We start from the raw sequence: 25,544 nt of genomic DNA on the forward strand, positions 1-25,544 counted from the left end.
GGGCTTCAGAAAGTTTGAAGCCTAACCCCAGAGATACAGCTCCAAAAAAGCCACACCTCCTAATCCTTCCCAAACAATTCCATCTACTGGAGACCAAGTACTCAAACATAAGAGCCCAAGGGGTCATTCTCATTCAAACCATCACAATTTGATATTCCAAATTTATTTATTCTAATTCACAGTAATTGAACAAAAGAGAATAATGTAAATGGTCATCTTAATATATGATTAAAATACAATAAAATTTAACATTCACTCATCAGTAAAACAAACTTTTTTATTGTTTTAAAATCAGTGAGCAAAGGAAAAGTAGCAGGAACTTGGTAGCCCAGTGAAAGAAAGCACGCCAAACACTTTGCAGACATCAGGCTAATGGTGGAATGTTGGAAGCTTTCCTTTTGAGATAGAGAATGAAAGATTTGAATGACAACACAATTAGCTGGTTGGTAATGCTCTTAGACACAATTAAACTAGAAGTACCAGAGAGGACAGCATAGGAATCAAAACAGAAGGCTTTCTATGTGTCTTGACAATCTCAATGAGCCTATAAATCCTTAGCAAAGTTCCAGATAAAATGTGGATGAATAAGAACCAACTGGGGTTAGTATAGTGAACACAAAACAGAAACTTCAAATAAAAGGTCACATCTGCAGTGTCAGGAAAAGAACAGAGGGCTGGGATGGAGTCAGTGGTGGAGGGCTTGTCTAGCATCTTCACTAATCACTGGCGACTCTGAGTTCCTTGTCATGTATTCACCGGGCAATTGGATACCATCTTTCATGAGGTATTGAATCTGGATCTCCCAGAACTGGAGGGAAAAAAAGAGAGCAAATCAAGTATCTATGAATGAAGACTAATAAATAGAACTTACACTGGTTTTTTTGTGTGTGTGCCGAAAGCTCTGAAATTTATGGAAAAAAAAGAGAGCAATAGACCTGTGTCAGTGGGGTCTACCACAGTCATGAATTGGAAGATTTACCCCTGCATAAATGGCAGCTCTCTCCAAATTTATAAAAAAGAATTACAAATCCATATCAAAAGTAAAAGGGTATGTCATTAATATTGGTTTTTAAATATGTAGAAGATGAGAAAGATAGAGATGCTTGTAATTAAAAGAAATAGTAGGAAGAATTGTTCTACAAGGAAGTAACAGCCAGGTAACAGTGAGGACCTAGAGAGAGAATGAAGAGCTTTGTAGCCAAGTCTCATAAGTAAACTGATTCTGACAAAGAACACTTGATTGATTTAAAAAAAAAATCCCCTCATCAGCTAAATAGATATCAATTGGAAAGGCATTTTAGATATGATTAGTAGATTATTGTTGTACATAAATAGATCAGAATCAGTTAGATATAAAAGATAATGTCTTGCATATGAAAGACAAAACAGCATGGCTCCTTGAAAAAAAAATTTATGTCCTTGTGATAGAAAAAGACATCTTACTAGAATACGATAGAAATAAAGGGCACTAGGGATAAGGAAAACTTCAGCGAGTTTAGCTACATTAAATTAGCAATTTCTGCTCATCACAAAGCACGATTGAGCTGGGTGTGGTAGTACGGGCCTTTAATCCCAGCAATAAGAAGGCAGAGCCAGAAACGGGAGGATCTCAGCGAATTTAAGTTCTGTCTGGTCTACATAGCAAATTCCATGCCAGCCAATGCTATACAGTGAGACTTTGTATCAAAGTACAAACAAATAAAAGGAGAAAGTGAAAAGAGACGTAATGTGGAAGAGATTTTGGAACACACACAACAGCCAGAAGCCTTGTAAATACAATATTTAAAAGGTATTTCACAAACAATAATAGACAACTAAATACAAAAATATGCGGAGATCACCAGTAGACAGCTCATGAAAGAAAATAACTAATTGCCTAATAAGTGCATGAGAACCGAGTCGGGCTCATTAGTAATCAGTGACATACAAAAAAATCTAATGCAAATTGAAGTACATTGTAGAGCACACCACCCAAGATGGCTAAAATTAAAAGAAATAATCATAATGAATACTGGCAAAAGTGTGTAGTCAAAGGACCCTCATACAGGACTGGCAGGGGTGAAAAGTGGTATAATCTTCCCGCAGAATAGTTTGGCACTTCTACTAAAGCTAATCAGACATATACTCTATTACTCAGGAACTCCACATGGACACCACGAGTCCTGCTCAATAATGGTTCAAGCAGCTGTGTTTGCAATAGCTCCATCCTGGAACTAACCCAAACGTCCATCAATAGCATGATGGTTAAACAATGCACACCACACTCACAGAAAAGACTCTAATGTAGCAATGAAAATGAATGAATTGCCGTCATAGCATGTATGGATTTCATAAGCGTCACAAGCGTACTGTGTGACTTCATTTTGTGCTACTCTTAAATATTATAGAATTTGGAGATGCCTGATTACGTCATAATTTAAGATATGCAAGTAAATGATTATCATAGAGATTTGACTAGCTGTCACCCCTGGAGGACCAAGAAGAAAGTGACTTACAGTAAGCCCAAGAGGCTATTGCATCACTGGTCCATCTTGGAGAGATGAGGTGATGATTCTGCGGGTGGCTGCTTTCTGATAATTAATTGCTATGTCCTTCTGTTTCATTTTGTTTTGCTTTTTGAGATCAGGTCTCCCTATGATGCCCATGCTAGCCTTAAACTCACAATCCTCCTGTCAGCCTCCTGAATGCTGGGATTACAGCATCTGTCTCACCATATCTAGCAAACTGTACATTCTTAAGTCACTCCCTATATAAATACTACATCTGACAATAAATATTTAGGAGACAAAGAAGACGTACTATCGGTGACATAGACAGGACCCCAAGAAGACTACCATCTCGGTTAGCACCAATTCATTTGTTACTCTTCTTTAGACTGAGAGATCCTCCCTAAACAAAAGAAATATAACCGGAAACTTAAGTGTCATTGTCGACCTAAGCAGAAGTATCTCCATGTGGATTAGGGGTAATGCTAGCTAGGTCTACATCACAGCCTGGCTGGTAATAGTCAAAGGCAAGCAGTTTGTATGAATCGCATGGCAACAAATGGTAGACTCGGGGTTACAGAGAAGACTCTGCTGGTTCAGGAAGCGGTGGTAGACCAAAATTGCAGCCATATTAAATTCCAATCCCAGTTTCATCCCTGAATTCCTGACTCTGCAATACCTGACGCTCCAGGAAAGCTAACGAGGGAGCATTGCAAACCCCATGGACAGGCTTGGAAAATAACTTGTCCTGTCCTCTGCTTCTGGAGGGGACAAGCTGCCAAGACGACCGAAGTAGGAACACTAGGTCGCTCCTGTGCCTGAGAAATGCACCTGAAACCTGTATCACCAAAGCATCTGTCCCACGTTGCTCCTTCTATTGCTTCTCTGAGCTCCCATGGCAAACATTATTTCGGAGACCCTGCACTGTTTCCACACTATATTTGGGACTGGAGCCATGCTGTGTTTGGTTCCTGGGTATGCTGACTGCAAAAGTAGCTAAGATACAGTCTGTCTGGAGCTGGAGTGTCATTGTGCAGTGGTCAGGAGACTTCTAGATGAGCCATCTCTTTCTGTTTAGTCTAGCAGGAAAAGAATTGTCTCGAAGATTAGCCTAATTTGGGCTTGAAGCCAGTGTTGCCATTTCCTGGCAGTGAACTTGTGAACTTAGTAAATTACTGGGAATACACAATTTTTAAATAATAATGCAGAGGAAACACTTAATACTGGGCCTGGTAATAGGAAGTACACAATAAATGCTATTGTTTAATTATTTGTTATTTTTATTGTAATGGTTACCAATATCCCCTTATCAAACTCAGGAAATCACTGAGCAATATGTTCAGTAGGAAACAAATAGAAAGGAGCTTTAGGTGACAGGAATTCCTTACTTTCCTGCGGAGTGGAAGAAGAGAGCCCAATTAGGTGGTAACCTAAAGCTCTAACCTCTCTCCATATGGTGGGGGGGAGTGGGTTGGAGTCAGGTGGGGTGGATCACTAAGTGTCTTGAACCTTTGAATGAGAGTCTATTTTCTTCCCAGGGTAAGATAACAGGCTGTGTCTCAGGAAGACAGGATCATTGGCCTGACACCTTGTTGCTGCAGATATGCAGATTTTCCCGTTAGACCAGAAGGTAGAAAACACACCAAGCAGGTGCTGCGTTCCACTGCCTTCTCATGTGAGCTGTTCCATACCGTCTTTGCTGTCTCTGACGTCATCTCATCATACTCTTGAGAATTATCAGATCGACATGTTTCCTTCGAGCACAGGCTGCGGAGCACCAATTCGGGATCGCATGCTTAGAAGAATAGCCATGATTACTCTGTCCAAAACAGGGAGCCAGGGTGAAGAGGCTGATGGGAGCACCAAGGACCATGAGCTCCAAAAATGGAAGAAAAAAAAACACACAAAGCCAGGTTAACAGATGGGAGCCAAGGGTAGCATTGCAGTACGGAGACTGAGAGAGATGCTGGACTAAGAGAATGGTAGATGGTTTGCAAAGATGATCATCACCCCTGCCCCCTCTGTACACAGATGCTGTACAACTCATCAAAAAAGTAGAATTTAGGATGTGTAACTTGCTGTTTTAATTTTAATAGGTCTCTGCAGCTTCTTTGGGAATGCTCCTGGGCTCTAGCCTCCAGAGAATAAAGACTCCAACCACCCACCAACTGTGGACAAAGAATGGCCCAGCCAGACAGGGTGGTTCTAGTCATCCCTGATGGAGCACCAGGCATGAGTAAATCTAGTCCAGCTCCCATGAAAGAAACAGCTACATTCACGATCCTGACCAATGCCAGGGAGAGAATAGCCCAGACAAGCATAGACTTCACAGGGAACTGAGAAAAAGATAAGACTTTCTCATTATCTAAACTGTTAAGCATTAGGCTGGGTTTTACATAGCAGCGGCTAGCTGAAAGAGAGGCTGACTCACAGTAAGCACTTAGAGACGCTGGAAGGCAGCTGGGTTAGCATCCCTGAATCCCCAGTTTCAGAACATCATGCTTATTGATCTTTCACGCTTGTGACAAAACGTCTGCTTTAAATAAACACTGTGACCAGCATGACTGCAAAAGGGGAGGTGGTGCCAATAAATGAGACTTCTCCTCGGACCACAACCAGAGACAAGCTGAGGGAAGAGTAACACACACTGCCAGCCATGCTGTCGTTGCTGAGTGACTCTTTCCCATGTGACCTGGAGGGCATCTTCACCATCATTTCCTTTATCCTTTGAAGGTAGGACTAAGGAAGTATCTTATTTTGCAAATGAGGACATGCTGATGCTTAGACAGCAGACACTGCTGCCCAAGGTTAAACCATACATAAGTGACAGAGCAAGTGTTTGAACTCTTAGCTCTGTGGCGTTCCAAGGACTGGCTTCACTTTGATCTCCAAACTATAGCCTTTCTTGAACCAGAACGTTTCACTGTTCTTTCTGATAAGAGGCAGAAGCTGGTTGCTGAGGGGTACACTCTTGGAGAAGGCTTTTCTGTTTGCAGAGGAGGCAAGTGGCCCAGGAGGCTTGCACAGAAGCGGGGTACCCTTCTCTGTCTGGAGGAGGGACTGGCATCTAACTGCAGAATCTTACTTTTCCCCAGAAGCAGCATATTTGGTATTCCACAGTTTCATTCCTGTGCTCCCCATTTCTAAGAACAGAATTTCAGCTTTGAAATTCACTGTTAGCCCCAGGCAACTCAGAAGGAGCTCTGTGGAGCTTCCTTTTGTCCTGGAAGGAAGGGGCCTCGTTTAATCTTGGAAGCCTTCCTGGGGGAGTTCAGCTCCGAGTTCTGTTTGGAAAGCAGTGGAGGAGGCAGCTGGATGAATGCTAACTGGCGTATTCTGAGCTTCAGCTGAGACTCTTGAGATGCTGCTGCGGCGAAATCCTCAGGAAAGCAGAAAATAGTTTGTCTGTTGTGCCGCAAGATGACAATGCAGAATGACAATAGCTGCAGCAGGGTCCGTGATGCGCCAACACCAACAAGAGAACGCCTTGCAGAAATAAATGTATGCTCGCAAATGGAGATGCAAATGGCGCTTTATCCAATTTTAGATGGAGAGGCACTGGCTTGAAAGCAATTCACAGGAAAGCTCATTGAGCGGAGGGCTTGGTTGAACATGTATACGTTCAAAATAACCCAGTGGTGAGAGGCCGCTGCTAAAATAGCTAGAGCAATATCGTGTTGCATAAATACATGTTCACTGTGTCGGTGGGTACAGGGTCTTAAAAATGGCATGAGTACAGTTGTGGGTGACTGTCTTTGAAACGGCTATAAAACTTGGCCTTTCAGGGAAACACTGAATTCCTTTTGTCTGATCTCTATTGTGTTTCCTCATTCCTTACTTGAAATGATCAGATTCAGATTTAACAACCTTTTTGTTTGTCTGGGTTTTTTTTTTTGTTTTTTTTGTTTGTTTGTTTGTTTGTTTTTGTTTTTTGAGATGTGGTTTCTCCAGAACTTTGGAACCTGTCCTGGAACTCATTCTTGCCGACAAGGCTGGCCTCGAACTCACAGAGATCCGCCCTGCCTCTGTCTCCGAGTGTTGGGATTTAAGGCGTGCGCCACCGCCTGGCTGATAACTGTGTTGCATTTTCAAGTGGGAAACTTTCCCTGAGGATTCAGGTGTGGGATGTGATTTCATCACTTTGTTCTTTAAATTCTCTTGACTGGGCCTGTAACAATACATCTTTCCCTCTCTCTTTTACTTTTAGTTTTTGTTTTGTTTTGTTTTGTTTGGTGTGTGTGTGTGTGTGTGTGTGTGTGTGTGTGTGTGTGTGTGTGCTCACTTACCTTTCCCTACCCCTTCTTTCACGATTATCTTCAGGATGAGACTGGACCCATAAAGTTCTGATACAGGAAGCCAGGACAGGTGTTTCTCTGCACATCACAGCTGGTAATCTCTCTTGCTTTCTCTCCCAGTCGTCCCCTCCCAATATGTTGAATCTGCTGATTCTCACATTGGAGACTAGGGTCTAAGACTCAAGTGTAGCCACTGGTAACACAAGGTATCAGGTAGACTTCACAGACTTCCTGGTTCCAGGATCCACACTGACTTGCCACAATCTATAATAAGGTGTTTCCTTAAGATGCTATTTCAGCACGTGGGCTTCACAAACCTCATAATTGTAAGAAATAATGTCTGTTGCCTAAACCTATTCTATTCTGTGGGGGCTGTTTTAGGGCTTCAGGTTGCTGTCCCAACTCACAGTGACTCTTCCTTATTCATTTATGTATATCTATGCCTTAGAAAACTGGTTTGGATGGAATTGTCACCTCCACCACGCCCAATCTGATTCCTATGGAAAGTCCTAGCCTTATGTTTTGGGCATAACTAAATTTAGATAAAGTCATGAGAGTGGGGTCCTCATAAGGAGATCAGTGCCCCTTTAAGAGGCCACTATGTGTTTCCTCTTTCTCTACCATGTGCAGACTCGTCAAGGAAACCCAACTGGGTGGCATCTTGACTTTAGACTTCTCAGCTACCAGAACCATGAGAAATAAGTGTCTATGGTACAGTCATACAGACTGTTGGTATGTTATTCTATCCATCCAAACAGACTATGACAGAAACCTTTAGAAACTAGAGGCTGATTGGGAGCAGGATCTGATAAGCTTGCTAACACGCCAGCATAACACCTTCTCATATCACAAAGCCGGTCATTAACTTGATTCTGATAGACTTGAGTGGCAAAAGAAGAGATTTAAGCCACAGTATGTGAGAACAATTTGGATACTAGAATTACTGACTGTAATTCTATGTAGAAAATTCTTTGAAGAAGTCCCCTAGGAGCTTAGTGTTCTCTAACTTGAAGCTGGCTGGAAAACCAAACTGCTGCTTGATAGCAGAGGATACCTCAAAGCAACATTTTTCTTGTGAGGAACTCAAGAGGGAAGAGTTCTAGAAGAAGGGGAGAATTGCAAATCCTATCCTAAAGATACCCTCAATGAGACAGCAAGTCAAAGGATTGGCCAGGGAGCTAAGATGGCAGACATTACAGACCAGCCGTGGTGTGCGAAGAGTGAGATCCCCACCCAGCCTGACTACTCTGGTGCTTTTGTCTTCTTTATCTATTCTGGTCAAGAAGGCCAAATAACTCCTTTCTCCTGAAACCCAGGGATAGGAGGAGGGACTTCAAATACAGACAAGAGTCTGAGAGACTGGCTCCTCACGTCCTGCTAACCGAATCTGAACAAGAGTGTGTAGAGGCCCTGTCAGAGAGATCACAGGATGAGGGCAGCAGCCAGGAGGAAGAAATGGTTGAATGGGCAGCTTCAGGATTAGGATATGTGGAAAGATACAGTATCCATCTCTTATATTTATAAGGCCACTCTGTGTACAGTGGTCCCAGGTGAAATGTGATCAACAAAGGAAGTCCCAGGAAGGCAATTTTGGGGAATCCCCAGGCAAGACTCTGCTTCCCTAAAAGCTGTACAGTACTAGAGGCTCTAACTCTTGGAGAGCTAGATCCTTGCCATCAAAGAATTTAGGAACTGGGCAGGGGCTCTTCCACTCTGTGTAACATTGGTCTAGATGCCTGCAGCTCTCAAGTTCCTTTTCAGCAATGAACAAGAAAAGTAGCCTCTTAGAAACCCAGTACCAGTTACTTCCCTGCCATCAGCATATGAGACTCCTCTTTTCTCACAACCCCACGAACATTTGCTGCTATTTCCTTCGAAGCCGCCAAGGAAATCAATATGGTGGTTCTTTAGCAAAACTGAAAATAGAACTACTCTAGGATGCTGACTTCAGTCTTGGGTGTGTATCACAGGGATATAAGAACTCCAGGTCAGTGTATCACAGGGATATATAGATGCTACTATATGATGTTGACTTCAGTCTTGGGTGAATATCACAGGGATATAAGAACTCCAGGTCAGTGTATCACAGGGATACTTGGATGCTCGTGTTTATTGCTGCACTCTTCATACTATTCACACTGCCTAAGAAATGGAACCAGTTCAGATGCTCATCAACAGATGAATGGATAAAACAAATATGCTTCTTACAAACAATGGAATTCTCTACATGCATAAAAAGGATGAAAGCATCACATTCTTGGGAAAATGCATGAACTTAGTGTCATTGTGTCAAGCAAAATGAAGCAGACTCAAATACTGAATTTTCCTTTCATATGTACAGTCTGCCCCCTGCCCCCACACATATACAACATGAGAGTAGACAGGGAACCAGAGAGAGGCCATACAATACAGGTGACACAAAAACAGAAGGCATGACTATGTGCGGGAGAAGAAGGGGTTTAGCAGGAGAAGAGCTTGGGAGGTCAGGGGGGACAATGAGAAGAGGAACTAACAAAAACGAAGTGCAAGACACACATGTATGACAGTGTCATAGCAACATCCATGTACGGCGGCACCATAACGACACACACGCATGATGGTGTCGCAACGAAGAGGGGCAGAATGGCACACGCCTTGAATCTCAGCACCCGGGAGACAGAGGCAGGGAGAGCTTCATGACTTGAGACCAGTTTGGTCTCAAATTCCAGGTCAGTCGGGACTACATAGTGAGACATTGTCTCAAAATAAAAAAAAAATAAAATAAATAGAATAAAAAAGAGAGTGCATAATGAAAGACATTATTGTGTATGATATGCTAATTTGAAATGTTAATTCAAAACTCAAAACCAGGTTTCGGTACTTGGAAATAAGCATAGACAGAAGAAGAGCAGTGAACATCTGAATACTAGTGATGATAAGTACCGGAGAAAACATTGTGGGCTGCCACTATATTGCTGATGGTTATTTTATTACAGACTCCTCTGGAGATGATGCCATCTGATAATGTAGGGCATGCATATGTGGTGGCCTGTTCTGCCTTCTGTCCCCATCAGGTGGGCCCCTTTGTAGGATATGAGTAGAAAAGCTTTGGCACAGACTTAAGGGAATAATCTCATTCATTTGCAAATATGTATGAAGGGTTTTATCTACTCTGGCATTCTTCCTGTTAAGCGTTAGAAGGGAGAGACAGTCCTGCCGCTGCCTACAGAGCAGACAGCGATATGGGAGGCACTTGAGATTCAGATGTCCATTTGATTAACACGGACTTCCAGGAGCTCTGTGTTAGGCACTGGGGATTTAACAGGGATGGAATGATGTTTGTCAAGCACCATGTGTGTGCTAAGTGCCTACAGAGGCCAGGGGAGGGTACCGAATCTCCTGGATCTGGAGTTACAAATAGTTGTGAGCTTCCAAGAGGGTGCTGGGAACCAAACTAGGTCTTCTGGGAGAGCACTAAGTTATTTTAGCCTCTGAGCTGCCTCTCTTGACCCTGGACACTTATTTTAAAAAGAATAGCTAGGGAATTCCCACTGACAAGAAGACAGTTGGGTTTCTATCCTAAATTTGAATGGCAGTAGGCTAAATACTGAATGTCAAGTCAAGTATTGTAAAGAAATAGAACAGTCACCACAGAAGAGGCCAAGGTTCGGTGCCAAAGACGCAGAAGGAAATCATAGTGCTGGTGGCATCAAACAAGACCAGGAGAAAACGGAAGACGCATCAGAACATTGTGGGGCTGAGATTTTCCTTCTGAATCCACGTCAAGTCTGGGGCTAGTGTGGACTTGGCAAAGGACAGATGAAATGTCCAGAAACTCCCATTGCCAGAGTGCAATATCTCTCGTGAAGCTGATCCTGTCCTGCCTTTGTCCTGTGTCCTTATTCAGCAGAGAAAGAGAGAGGTTCTTCCAGGACACGGAGGGGTGTGGGTGGCTTGGAGACTGCCTGGCAAGGGCGTTTGAAGAAATCAGGAATGTCCTTAGGAGACACCGGGAGAAGAGGAAGGTCCTGCAAGTGGCATCTCAGATGCCCCTCCTGCCTGGTCCTCCTGAGGGTTATGAAGATGGCAGCTTCCTGCACCCTGCTTCTCCCATCTCTAGCTTTCCCAGGGAGAGAAAGCTGCAGGATTCCTCCAAGAAGATTGCATTTGAGGAAGGCCCGGCTTTCTCTGTGCCAGGCCGACTGCAATAACGCTTACCGCATCCATTTAGAAGGGCAGGGGTAAAACCTGGAAGCTGGTCCAGATGGACAGCAGGAAACTTGAAATCGTCTTTGCTTTAATCTTTTTTTCTGTTTTTTTTTTATTTATTTATTTATTTATTTTTTAACTCCACTTTGCAAAGCTAGATGGTCTCCAAGTTTCCGAAAAAGGAAGCAGCATAGGAACTCCTTCTGGTGTGAATGAAAAGAATTACATAAACTCCAGTAAATTCAGTATGAAATTACATCGCCAGCCCCAGAGGAGAAAGATGCCTTTCTACCATGCATTAGCCATGTTCAAGGATCCATTATCATGAGTTCCCTGCCTGCCTGCATTTAAAGGGGCACCGTGACATGGAAGTCCGGCCTCTCTCAGGGTTTATAGGCTGCTGCGGGACTTAATTACCTGACCCTTCTTACAGTGCTAAATTCTTCAGAATGTCCTCCGTGTGTTTAAATATTTGCCTTTTCTTTAGCTTTTACACTGAGAGTTGGATCCCTGCTGATTTTAGGCTCCATTGGATCAGAATTCCATTCCTCTTGGGGTTCAAAACAGCCCTAGCAGTTGTAAGATCCTGGGGGGCCTGACACTACCGAGGCTCCTGGGAAGCTTCCAGACTGGAAGCTCCTTAACATGGATTTCAAATCCAGCTTCTACCAACCTCCATCTGCAAGACCTTATTAGCGAGCATCTCCAGGCTTGTTTCCTCATCTACAAAGTGATGATGATAATAGCTGGTAATCAGTCACTGCCTCGCGGAAGATTTGCAAAGTTTAAGTGTGGAAAAATGTTTGTAGCACAGTGCATGACCCCTCATTGATTTCCAGCATCACTTAGCTTCTCTTACAGACGACCTTTCTTTTATTGTTCTGGGGACATCTGCCATCACTTCCCAAGATGCTAATCTTCTCCAAAGGGTATTTTCTGAGTTTGTTTTTCAAAACTGTGACAAAAAAAAATAACAAAAAACAAAACAGTCGGGCAAAAGTAACTTAAAAGAGAAAGGATTTTATTACAGCTCACAGATCAAGGCAGCAGGAGCTTGGAGCAGTTGCTTGTGGTGCCTCCACAATCAGGAAACAGAGAAGAATGAACACCAAGCCCTACTCAGCTCACTTTCTCTGATTATATGCTATGGCAGCCCTGCCCAGGGAGTGTTCCCAGCCACAATTAAGATGATTCTTCCTGTGTCAATTAATGTAATCGTGATAGCCCCTCACAGGCATGCCAAAAGGTGCATCACCCTGATAATTTTAGATCCTGACAGGTTGACAACACTCACCATCACCGATATTATGTAGACTTTATTATGTGGCATTTCTGAAACTCAGAGAAGATTTGTCTTTATATGCTTCATTAATTCATTAATTCATTCATATATTCAAAAACTCTCAACATTTTTTAAGTTCTTTACTGAGTTTTTGCTAATAAATGGATGAATAATACACAATTCTGGACCTTTAAGAAATTATTGATATTAGTCAAGGCAGACATAGAAGCAATATGTTGAGCTGGAACAAGCCGGAATGAACAGGCAGATAGGAGTCCTGAGGTTGTGCTTTCCTGAGCCAATCTAGGTTTCTGTGGGGTGAGGTCAAGACATAGAAGTGGCCAGGGGTTCTTCTGTGGGATTTCCTAAGGCAGGTCACCATCGGCAAAGTGGAGGCTAGGGATGCTGTCGCCTATGTGGATCCAACTAGACGTCTGGTGTGATTGTAGGGATCTGTAGTGCCAGCAAAGCCAAAGGAAGACAGAGACCATTGTGACTGGTAGGATACATGTTCTGTAGTCAAATTAAAGAAATAGACTTTTCAGATTAAAAAAAAAATACAGGAGGCACAGACGTTACCTAACATGCCTGCAGAACAGAAAATAGCCTTGCGGACAAAAGGTGAGTCTCTGGAAGGCAGAAGAGCTGTGTGGAGAACCTGAGGTGACCTCCTCCACCAAGGAATCTCATGAAGCCCACTCCCTCCTTCTGTCTTAGGAAGAAGAATAAGAGGACAGAGGAATAACGTAAAAGACTGAACATCTTTTGCCTGGAAGATTGGCATTTTATAAACAGATGACTGCCCTATGGGATGAGATCAAGCTGGACACCAGATTGGACATGAACTACTTTTTCCAATCCTTCTGTTGTAAGACAGGGAGTGGAATACCAAACTCTCTATAAAGAATAGAGCTTATTTGTCTTGCATCAGTGTTGCAAGGGGGTCAGATCCAAGGATTCCTCTTCCCTTGTGTAAGTTCAGTAACCAGCATGGTGTCTGGACAAAGCAACGCTTGATAAACGCTGCGGATCTTCGTGTAATGGGGAAAAGTTGAAGAACAACAAGTTCTATGTGACTTCTGGCCAGATCTAGATCTGAATCCCCCTTTGCAAAATAGAGTCAAGTCAGCATGCATATTTTATACAGAAGTCAGCCCTGGGCCCATGACCATTTATTCCCCATTCTTGATGTCTGGGCTACACCAAGAGCCTCATTGTTTTGGGTCCAAGGAGACTGAGCAGCCTATCTGGACCTAATGCCAGCATCCAGCCTTTGTCTGTACTTAGTCTATTTTAAACCAAGTTCCTAATGACAGATCTTCACAAGGGTCCCCACTACACACACACACACACACACACACACACACACACACACTCCCAGCATGTGAGATGGTCTGGGGTTGCTGTCTAGAGCTGGAAAGAATGTGCTGAAAAGGGGATGGTAGAATGTGCAGATGATATCATAAGGAGAGAAGCATTTTCCTGTGACATCACAGACATGTAGGGTCTAGAGGGGGCCTATTGAGCTTGGAAATCCCATGGCTTCCATAACAGTTCTGGTGACAACCAATCACAGGAATCTGGCACAGGCAGGCTGCTCTGTCAGGCAACAGTGGTTCTTCCTGCTTAGAATAAGGGTTCCCTATGAGGTCTTGGTGGCCTTTAATGCAGGACTGAATGGGCAATATGGGATACATTTTTAGTAGTGAGAAGGCGCAGGTACCAGACAAAGAAGGAAAAATGGTAGAAAATTGCTCTAACAATAAGGCTTCAAAAGAGTCCAGGAAATACAGCAGGGAGGCTGAGTGCACACCGCACCACAGATAAGGCAGGGCGTCTGCCTCTTGCTGGCTCCTATTCTTGGGAGTCTTTGAGCTTCCCTGAGTCTCAGTTACCTCTTCCGTAAAATAGGGTTAAGGATAATGCCAGAGAAAGGGGGAGGCTAAATAAATGAATTCATACTTGTAAAAACTTAGGGAGGCTCCTGGTACAAAGTCAGTGCTTAGGAAAGGTTAAGCATTAGAACTGTACAAAGAGTGTGGGGTGCAGGGTGTTTCTGCCTCCTGGGTGCTGGGATTCCAGGTGTGTACCACCACTCTCAGCTCAAAGGTGGTCTTAATGCCGACTGTAACAGTGACCCCATTAATGCTGCTTCGAGCCTCATTTTCCTCGCCCATGAGAGAAAGGTGTCGCCTAGGCAGCTTCAGTCCTCCCTACCAGTATCATCTAAGACCTTGACTGTAGGTAGAGCTGGTAGAAATCTACTTGATTCCAAATTATCCTGTATGCACCCTGTGACCCCAAATCCTACCGTTAGGGATTTAAGCCTCGGAGACATGCATGTTCATTACCTTCCTGCTCCCGTCTACAGAATCAGTAGGTCCTAGGATGATGGTAGGTATAAAGTCAGTAATGTATGGGGGTAAATTAATTCCTCCCCCACATAAATAGAGCCTGGGTAGGGTGCAAGGATATTTTGTAGGAGGATGGGACACATGTGAGTGTAATGGACTCAGAAAGAAGGAAGATGGGAGGGTTCTTGAGTCTGAAGTCCGAGTATATACTTTTGTCTAGAATGAGCGCTGCTGGGTGATGTTTGGAAGAGACTCTCATTAAAAAAATCACCGTAGCATGGAGGATCTGTGTTTGAGAGAAAGAAAAAATAAAAATAGCAGACTAGGAAGAGAGGAGAGACCAAGCTTGGGAGGCTGGGCCTTGGTGATTCACTAAAGAACTTCCTAGGGTTCTTTGCACCCCTTTGATACAGAACAATATCCTGCTGCCCCAGCTGGAGTGGACATCTGTCTAGCCCTGACAAACCATGTCTGTGTGTAAGGAGTTCTGCAGCTTTTGGAGCAAGAGCTTAATTGCCCTTCTGCAGAAAGCTCAGGGAAGGACAACTTTCTGTAGTGACTGAATGAATGAGATGCTCCCTGCCGAGCCCAGCAAATTGAGTTCAAAGCCTTTGAAAAGATCTCTCCAGTTATCAGGCAAAGATCTGGAGCGACTCAGATGATACAATCCTGTCATGCAAACTGTGGCTGAGGATTCTGCATCTGGTCCAGCCATGTAGGAGAGGTGTGTGTGTGTGTGTGTGTGTGTGTGTGTGTGAGAGAGAGAGAGAGAGAGAGAGAGAGAGAGAGAGAGAGAGAGAGAGAGAGAGAGAGAGAGAGGAGAAATATGGGTAAGAATGTAGAAATTTCAATGGGCTATTACCTGTGTGTCACAACGTAAGAGATCAGGGTTGGAGTCATACCTCAGGGTTACTACTCAGAGGTCAAGGAAAGATGATGTGGGATTCCCCTCTGTATGCTATGAATATGATTTATTACCATTGGTTATTATAGAAGCTGTTTTGGCCAGTGGCTTAGTAGAGTAAAGCCAGGCAGGAAATCTGAACAGAGATATAGAAAGAAAGTAGGCAGAGTTAGAGAGATACCATGTAGCTGCTGAAGGAGACAGACACTGGAGAACCTTACCCAGTAAGCCACAGCCTAGTGGCAATACACAGATTAAAAGAAAATGGTTAATTTAAGATACAAGAGTTATCCAGGAATATGCCAAAGCTATTGGGCAAGAAATGTTGTAATTAGTACAGTTTCTGTGTGGTTATTTAGGTCTGAGCAGCCAAGAAATGAAAGAGCAATCTTAGAAAACAGAAAGAAGTCAAACAAGAAACAGCATTCTTGTTTGTTTCCCAAGGATGTAAAGAAGAGCATTTGGAGAAGGGGCGTTTCCATATATTTATTCCAGTTGGACAATTCAGGGTCCTTTTTGACTGGCGTCTTACAGTGAAGAAACTCAAATGAGGATAACGGGAAGAAAGCATTTGTGTAGTCATTCACTCGTTCATTCATTCCTTTCTCCATGTTTACTGAGATTTTGCTAGCTGTTTGCAGCCTGTGCTAGGCACCGGAACACAAAGAAATGAGTTACTATTCTTAGGGATGCTGTGAACTAAAGAACCATAAGGCATGGAGCTGGGAGATAGCTCAGCAGTTAAGAGGATTGGATGCTCTTCCAGAAGACCTGACTCAGTGACTCATCCTCTGCAACTCTAGTTCCAGGGCAACGAATTCTGTCTCCTAGCTGCTGCAGGTGTTAGCCATGCATGTAATGCATAGACATGCATGCAGGCAAAACACTAATCACATGAAATGATTTTTCTTTTAAAGATTTGCAGGGTAAACCTGAGCCCCCAGGAAGCTGTGGCTGAGAAGCAGCGTTATGCAGGTGGGAACAGAAGGCTGAGATGGAGTTGTAAAGTATGTGGGTTGTCACAGGAACTGCAACCTGTAGTTTTTGTGATTAAGGATGTGGAAGGGGAGAAGGAGTAGGTAGGAGAAAAGGAAAGGGAACTGGCCAAGCTGGGTTATGGGAGGATATACAAATAGCTCACTGCCTGTTAGAGAAAGTGCCCATCAATTCATGGGATGCTTTAATCAGAGTCTACACAGTAGAAGGGCTCTTCTAGGTGACTTACTCTAAGATCCCATCAGCATAGACATCTCCTTAGCCTTCCGTGTGCCCAGCATCCATCCAGTCATCCGATGCCCAATCATTGTGCATGCACATCATGTGTGTGTCTACCTGAGTCTCTGGGGATGCAGTGTGAAAGAGCTGGTGGTGGAGCTGAAGAGGTAGCTCAGCGTTTGCTTTGTAAGTGTGAAGACCTGTATTTCATCCTCAGAATGACTCATGGAGAAACAAACGAACAAAAGCAGCCATGACAGAGCACATGTGTAATCCCAGCACTTGGGAGATGCAGACAGGTGATCGTTGTGACTCACTGGGCACCCAGTCAACCTTCTTTTGGAGAGTTCCAGGCCAGTGATTGATCCTATCTCAAAATGGTGGACAGCACCAGGCAAATATCATCCTCAATGGAACTCTAGCCTCCACATGCACACACGTGTACATGCTTGTGCATATTGTATGCATGTATGTATTCACACATCCATATGAACCTACATATACATGTTCATAAATATGGTTGGGAGTCACATATATAGTCAGGTATCTTCTTTACTAATCCATAGTTTGATGGAAAAGTCTTATTTAAAAGATCCTGGGGGTTCTTGAACCCCCAGAACTGAACAAGGGAGGATGTAGGAGCATCCTTGGAAAGAGATTGATGGAAGCTTCCATTTCTGTTTTCTGCATGAAGGGACCTGGGTCTAATGCAGTGTTTGTCCAGCCAATGACTAAGCAGATTTAGTGTGAGAGATGTACAGGGCGAGTGTCCCTAGCACTCTGCAGAGATGGGAAGCCTATTAATGGATGCCCTGAAGGCTCCACATTTGATCTAGAGCTGGATCCTATCAGCAGCTCAGGCTCCCTTTTTAACTTTGTATTCCATCAAATACTTTCTCAAAGAGTCTATGATTCACTGTCACAGAAATAAAATCCCTATTTTTCCAAATGCTCATGTTGTCATGTTATTTTATACATGTTATTACTGTCTGTGGCAGAGCAACCCCACTGAGAACACAAGGCCTCGGATCAGATGGTTTTGTCTCCTTGAATTATTGAATGTCAAGTCTATAAAAAATAAAACTTGAGACCATCTCCTCCAAGGGCCACAACTTCAAGCAGAATTCTCCCCGTCGTCTGGTATGATCAAACACACAAAAGGAACACCATGAGCATGCTTAGGTATAGCTTGTCCTCTCTTCCTTCTCCCCTGCTGCCAGCTTGTTGAGTCCCACCACCTGGTGCTCGGCAACTTACCAGGACTACACAACTGCTTAGAGACAAGATAAGCACCTGGCCAGGGCCTCCTGAAACAGAGGGTCCCCTCTTAACACCAGGACTCTCTAGCTCTGGTCATACCTGCATGAAAGACAAATAAAATCCATAAACCAGCTAGTTACTGGGATGAGGCAACCCTGCACAGGTCCCAGTGTCTTCCAAGAAACAGACACACACCTCTAAACTGAGACACTAGTCCATATTAGTGTGTGCATATGTCTCTGTGTGTGTGTGTGCATGTGTGTGTGCCTGTGCACAGGTCCAAATGCTCATGTAGGCACACATGTATGTAGATGCACAAGAATGATGTGTGAGGGCACACACATGGAGGTCAAAAGTCAGCATTAGGTATCCTCAGGAGCCATTCACTTTGCTTTGCGAAATAGATGGCCTCTCTCATTGGCCTGGAGCTCCCCAAATATCCTGGGCTGACTGGCCAGCAAGTCCCAGAATTTTGCTTGTTTCTGCCTCTCCAGTGCAGGGTTACATGCGTGTGCTATCACACACAGCTTTTGAAAGTGAGTTTTAGGGATGGAACACATACCCTTATGTTTGCACCACAGACACTTAACCAACTCAATGCTTGGCACACTGTGTTACTCAATAAAGGCTTATTAAATAAAAAAGTGAAGAAATAAATAAGTAAATAGCTAATAAATGTTGATGGATGTTTACCTTTCTAAGATTCCCATGGTCTAAGCCATAACCTTGATTTAAAGTCTCAAATGCATTGTTTTTGCATGGAATGAGGGACAAAGAACAAAAGAAAACACATCCATTCACTTCCTATATGTATCGTACTATTGGGAACTTTAAAAGGTATACCATCCCAGCTAACCTCATTTTAAAATGAGCAATACAAAATGAGCAGACATTCCTAGAATGGAGTAGAGCCACAGGCCCCCTGTGCCCATAGATAAAGGGCTCTAAGTACGGCAGGCTAATGGTTGGCTCATCAGTTCCTGCTTCTACACATCCCCAGAAGATCTGAAAAAGAAAACAACATCAGGACTTCTGAAGACCAAAGGCTCAGACTCCTAAGCTTGCAGTCTTCCTTTTTTTGTGAGACAGAGAAGCAGGAGAATATTAAGAGGAGCACAGGAAGCTAAAAATATCTTCAAAGCTTATGTAAATTCAGTGCACAGAGAGGCACTGGCCTTTGGGCTCCAGCTGTTCTCAGGACTGACTTAGATGCCCTTGGCATGTAGATCCAGACAGTCTCAGAACCCACCCACCATTTGTGACCTTTTAAAAATCTTCCTAATTGTGTTCTGTGTTCTTTAAATGTATCACCCTTGGGAGCTGAGCTACCATATGCTAATGAAACCATTGAAGAGTCCCAGACACCCCTCCTCCTCCAGGCTCTTAGGAGAAATGTACAGGTCAGAGACATCCATCCTTGGAATAGCAGGCGCCTCTGAGAGGGGCTGTATCCCCCACCATTAGCATGTTAATAGGGATGGAATCAAAAGATCACTCAATCAACATCCAATGAGGGCAACATTCAATCAATGGCACTGCTCATAAAAGTCTCAATGCCACTGACACTGCATAAAAACAATTACTAATTGAGAATTAAACAAACTTCCATCTTATGTCATCTTGAACTTCCCCCTTTAAAATACGGCAAGTTCCGAAACATATTTGGCTTCATGATTCCCTCTGGCCAAGTTCTATATCTGCAATAGGTATTTCTTTCACAGCTAACTCTGCCCTTCTGGTTCACTTAGGAAAATGAGAGGGGTGTCGCTTTTCCAAAGGCCACTGGTGCTAAGTGATGAGATTCTAGGTGAAAGGAGGCTGTCCCCGAGCAAATTTTAACTCTCGATGGTCCAGAGGAGGCTGTGATGGTGCTTCATTGTTCTATATCCAGCATCTACTGTGTGTAGCTGGCCTCTTAAGTACTTAGAATGCAGGCTGCTAGACTGGGGGACAAATCGTTTTGAGTAGAGTGAGGATGCCATCTTACTAAGATCGCAGGGGTGGCCATGAACCAGGTGGCCAATTACTGTCTGAAAGAACAGCTCCATACCAATTGTGCTAATTCAGCTAGCACAGGCTCTTTGGCACCCAGATGGATAAGCTTTGAATATTCCCATTGGACCGTGCAATTTGTTATCTACAGTCTTTGTACAGCCTGATCATGCCTCTGGGACTGAGCGCTGGTCCTGGCTGAATTTCAGTATGCTCAACCAGAATATTAAAACAAAAAGGGCGTGGTGATTCACACCTGTAATCCTGCATTCGCAAGGTTTTTGTAGGAGGATTGCCATGAGTTAGAGGCAACTCTAAAGTACATAGTGAGTTCTAGACCGGATTGGTCTATCGAGTGAGATCTTGTCTCAAAATGGAGGGTGGAAGACTATAGGGGAAACAAACCAAACAGGAATTCCAAACCTTTTAAGTCAGGGTTCTGTAATGTTTGTGTTCAGTTGGACGGTTAGAAGGCTTAGGATTCCCACTGAAAATCTGACTATGCTTCACACAAGTGCAAAGCAGCTTCTTGGAACCAACATGTGAATCTCTTGGAGTCTTCTGCCTCCTTGAAGTAATAGGCTAACCTCCGAAGACAGTTCTGACCTTCCTGCTCACCGCTCCTCATCTCTTTCCTTCCTCCCTTTGGACAGTCAAGGCGAGGGTTTGTGTATGTTGCTGCCACTGGCAAAATGTGAGGCCGATGCCCTCCTCAGCTACTCTTTCCTCTATTCAGATGTGATACATTGGTTGTCAATGCACTGAATTTGGTCACAGATGTGTGTGAGGGTCTCCCCTACAACCCATGTGTGAATGAGCATACATATCCACCCCACACAGCCTCGTTCTCAGAATTGTAGTGTTGAATGTGCTTAAGTGAGGTCTTTAGCTTCCAGGTGTCCATTGTCTGTGCTGAGCCACACCTATTTGGCTTCAGTCATTTATTTTATCTGGCCACTGAGAATAACTGCTAGTGTTCTCCAAGTTTTAGCCCATATTTTAGTTCTCATCCAGAAGTGTGTGTATCATATCATGCAGTTTTGTTAGGCAACACTCCGGGATTACAGCTACTAGTTAAATTAATAAGCAAGGCTTCAGGCCATGCAGTTTCTTTTCCCTGAGGCACAAGCAGAGGTAAGCAGGAAAGGACTTCTGTATAATGGCATCTCTTTCTTTTCCATGGTGTGACGTTAACTGCCCTAGCTTGTTTGATTCAACACTAGTTAGAAGGCTCATGTGCAACTGTTAGCATCCAAAATTAAGAATGGCAAACAATGTTAATTACATTCAGTGTATTCATGTCTAATAATATAATATGTGAATGCTGATTATATTACTGTTAATTAATGGTAATTTTAGGAAATAGCTGTGTTACTTACTCTGATCGATGTCTATGGTAAAAGGTGCTTGTAACAATGACACTCTTTCCCATTGGACCTATATGGGCCCTCAAAAGCTTCATGCAGCATTTGATAGAACCGTCATTGGTCAGGTGAAGTTGGTACAAAAGTTATAATATATCAGATTCATGTTTCCTACAGGCAGGTCTCCCCGTCTTTGGTAAGAATCCAGGAATTGGATGGAAATTCAGAGGTAGCTGGAGGCATACCCGTGTTGTTAAGCTGTGGTATCCCATCAAGACTGCACATTAATCAGAACCTCTGACCTCCAGGAACATTTGAGTGACAAAATCCTGCTAGAAACACCCCTCAACCTTTGTCTCTAGGTTAAGCATTTTCCTTGCAGATCCCCAAGCTGCAGACAACTGCTGGGATCCTCAACCTTGCTTCGTGAGTTCTCTGGTTAAGCAGCTTCTTCTCAGTCTCTTCCAAAACACAATCTGGCAGTGCTTGCCCACAGATTTCCTGTTCTCCAAAGAGATGAGTCTCCAGAGTTGGCCAGGCTCTTCTCTAGCTGAGGATGGGCCTTTCTCTGAATGAGGCTGAAGAGAGGCTCTGTGTCAGAGGTAAATATCACACAGCCTCTCCAAAGAACCATCTCCCCAGAAACAGTATTTAATTTGATAGACTCGGTTTAAGTAAAAGAAGCATAAGAAGAACGGCATGTGCTCTTTTATATGGTTGACTTTGAAGAGATTCTATCATTATTTATTGAGTCCCTCCTTGGATTAAATGCTAGGGAAGCAGACTACCCTCCTTGATAAGTGTTTTATTAAATAAAGCCATCATATTTTCTTCATTGCAACCAATAAACTCAGAGTTTTTTTTTGTTTTTTGTGGAGGTTTTTTTTTTTTCTCAACAATAGTCCTTATCCCCTTAGCTGAAGGCTTCTAATGAATTATCTCCTCCTCTCATCAGTGCTCTCACTCCTCCTAACAACACATGTGTCTTTTATTATGAGCCATCTCTTTCCTGGAGAATGAGTTGGGCCAGCAAGGCGGCACAGCAGGTTAAAGTGCTGGCCAAACTCTGATAACCTGAGTGGGATGGCTGAGTTCCACGGGGTAGAAGGAGAGAGAAGACTCTCTTCCACAAGTTACATTACCTTTACACTGGCACTGTGGCACGGTCGAGTCGGGGCAGATCATCAGAGTTTGGTTTTAACCCCAATGCATGTCACCAGACTTCAATTGTTATATTTGAATTTGAAATGTGGCCCCAAAGACCATTTGAAGTGTAGTCCCCAAAATCATTTCGATATTTGAAAGCACTGCATACCTTTGGGAGTTGAAGCCCAGTGGGAGGTTTTAGGTCACTAGTAGCCAATGCCTTTGAAGGATATTTGCAGATGTCAATATGGTTTTTTCTCTTTGTTTTCTGGACACGGTGAGGTGGACAGCTTTGCTTCAGTATGCAATTCCTGTCATGATATGCTCTTTGCTGAGGAGTCACAGCAACAGAGACATTTAACTAGGTCCTGAGCCTTCCAAAACTATGAGCCAAATATTTCCCCTTTTTAAGTTGGTTAGCTAAGGTATTTAGTAGTGAAACTCTGGCTCAAGCATCACTTAACCTCAGCTGCCAATTCTTTCTTACTAGTGATGTGCTTTACAGGAAGAGATGTAGAAACTAAAACAATGGCAGATTCTTGACTTGAAAATCGAGCAACAGTTTGTCAATAGTTGACATGTTCTATTTAGCACAAGAACAGATCCAAAGTCTCAGTTTGCATAATTCGCAACTGCTGCCCTCAGTGAGTTTCTTAGCATGGAAAGAAATTCAACAAAAGTCTATATTTTTAAGATTAAAAGAAGACCAAGAGCCGAACCACTTAGTCCACAGACTGCAGACCCTAAAGCAATTAATTCACAAGTTATTTTTTCTCTTAAGAAAAATAAAATTGTGAGTTTATTAAGGACTAAGTTAGGAAATACTCATGGGGAATGTGTGCTGCCACGAATGGGTCAAAGTCTCTCAACTGGCTAACTCTGGGACTAAGATTTCTAAATCCTGGCTTATGTGAGGCTTAAAAATAGACTAGACTATTGGTTACATTTAGATTGGATGACCTTTTAAAAATATTTATTTTTTTCATTATTCATATGTGTTGCCTGTATGCATGTATGTATGTATGTGCACCACATGCATGCCTGGTGTCCACAAAGTCTAGAAAAGACCATCACTTGCCCTAGCACTAGAGTTAGGAATGGGTGTGAGTTGCTATATAGGTGCTGGGAACCAAACCCAGGTTTTCTGTAAGAGTACCCACTGCTCTTAACCACCGAGTCATCTCTCCAATCCCCAGTTCACCTTCTTACATGATTCCATTCCTTTGTGAGATACATATAAATCAAAATGCATGCATGCTGGTTTAGTAAACACACTAGAACGGGATGATAACCTCCAAAGTCAAGCCCAAACTACTAAGTTGTACTTCAGTGAGCTCTGCAGCTGAGCACTGTGTGAGTTGTGCGATCTTGATCAGTTCTTTACCTTTACGAAGCTTCTTTCTTTTGTCCTCCTCTATTGTGGATGTTACTCTTCATGTCATAGATAAGAATGACACCCACCTAAGGTCACAAAGATGTTTACCTGTGTTCTCTTCTACAGGGACTAGAGGTTTAAGTTTTATATATAGGTCAAAGGGGCCAGAAAGATGGCTCAGCAGGTAGAGGTGAGTCCACCAACCCTGAGGATCCCTGGGTCTCACATGATGGAGGGAGAGAACTGACTCACACAGGTAAACATCTGACTTCTACATATGCAACACAATATCATGTATGTGTATAATCACACACACCTGTTGGAGGAAGGGTTGCTTGTTGGTTCCCGGCCACCCAGCCAGCTTAGACCTGAAATAATTACACAGAAACTAAATTAATTAAATCAATGCTTGGCCCATTATCTCTCGCTTCTTATTGGCTAACTCTTACATATTATTTCAACCCATTTCTATTAATCTGTATTATCACCACAAGGTCGTGGCCTCCCAGCAAAGTTTCAACATGTCTCTCTCCAACAGTGGCTCCATTGCATGCCTCCGACTCTACCCTTCTTTCTCCCAGCATTCAGTTTAATCTTCCCTGCCTACCTAAGTTCTGCCATATCAACAGGCCAAGGCAATTTCTTTATTCATTAATCAATAAAAGCAACACATAGACAGAAAGACCTCCCACATCACACACAAATAAATAAATGAATGCAAAATCCTAGTTTGGTCTATGGTCTACTATAAATTAACTATTTTAATGATAAAAAATGTGGATTGAGTTTTTCATCATCATTCTCATCACCCTCCTTCTCTTCCTTCCTCTTCCTCCTCAGATACAAACATACAAATACTCTAGCACCTTTTAAGGAAAAGATTAATCTCTCCTCTGTACTTGAAAGCCAGATATTAATATAGCTGTGTTTCTGTCTCTAGGCTGTCCATTATCTGCAATGACCTATTAATATTGTCATGATCTATCAATATCCAACCATCTTGACCACTGTAGTTTAATATATCTACTAGATCTTAATCTTTAGATTCAAATGGGGATCAATCCTTCCTCTCGATTTCCTTTTTCCACAATTTTTCTGGCATTGATAGGTCCCTGGAATTTTTACTAGAACCTAATCAATTCTCTGGGGTGTCATTGGGATTACATAAAATTACAATAATTAAGTCAGACACTGCTGCACAAAGAGATCCATGCCTTGCTCAGTCATCATCAGAGAAGCTTCCTCCTGCAGCAGATGGGAGCAAATACCCAGACCCACAGCCAGACATTACACACAAAAAGAGATCTTGGAACACTCTAGATGGGATAAACAGCTCCAAATGGGATGCCTCCACCAAATCCCTCCCCTCAAGGCTCAGGGAACCCTGCAGAAGAAGAGGTGGAAAGAATATAAGGGCCAGAGGGGATGGAGGACACCAAGAAACAAGGCCCTCTAAATCAACATGAGCAAAGCTCATATGAATTCATAGAGACTGAGGCAGCATGCATCAGTCTGCACCAAGTCAAATCCTCTGCATGTATATCAATTATGACTTCCTGTTTAATGTATTTTATGGGATTCCTGAATGTTCAAATGAGTGTGTCTCTGATTCTTGTGCCTTCTCTCGGGTTCTTTTCCTTCTCTGATGTGGGAATGATTTCTTACTAATAAAGAAACTGCCTT

The 25,544-nt window shown here is 43.1% G+C and overlaps 1 long non-coding RNA gene across 1 annotated transcript in view; it reads right to left on the reverse strand.

Annotated features, from left to right (window-relative positions):
• Positions 1–309: 309 nt before the first annotated feature.
• Positions 310–25,544, reverse strand: part of LOC126510009 (uncharacterized) — a 139,440-nt gene continuing 114,205 nt past the window's right edge. Inside the window, exon 6 of the long non-coding RNA XR_007594300.1 lies at positions 310–808. This is a non-coding gene — a long non-coding RNA (uncharacterized lncRNA). The remainder of the gene's footprint in view (positions 809–25,544) is intronic.

This window comes from Alexandromys fortis, unplaced genomic scaffold, assembly GCF_014885135.2.
Source record: "Alexandromys fortis isolate MF-2015 unplaced genomic scaffold, M_Fortis_MF-2015_v1.1 scaffold_89, whole genome shotgun sequence".
Classification (NCBI taxonomy): domain Eukaryota; kingdom Metazoa; phylum Chordata; class Mammalia; order Rodentia; family Cricetidae; genus Alexandromys; species Alexandromys fortis.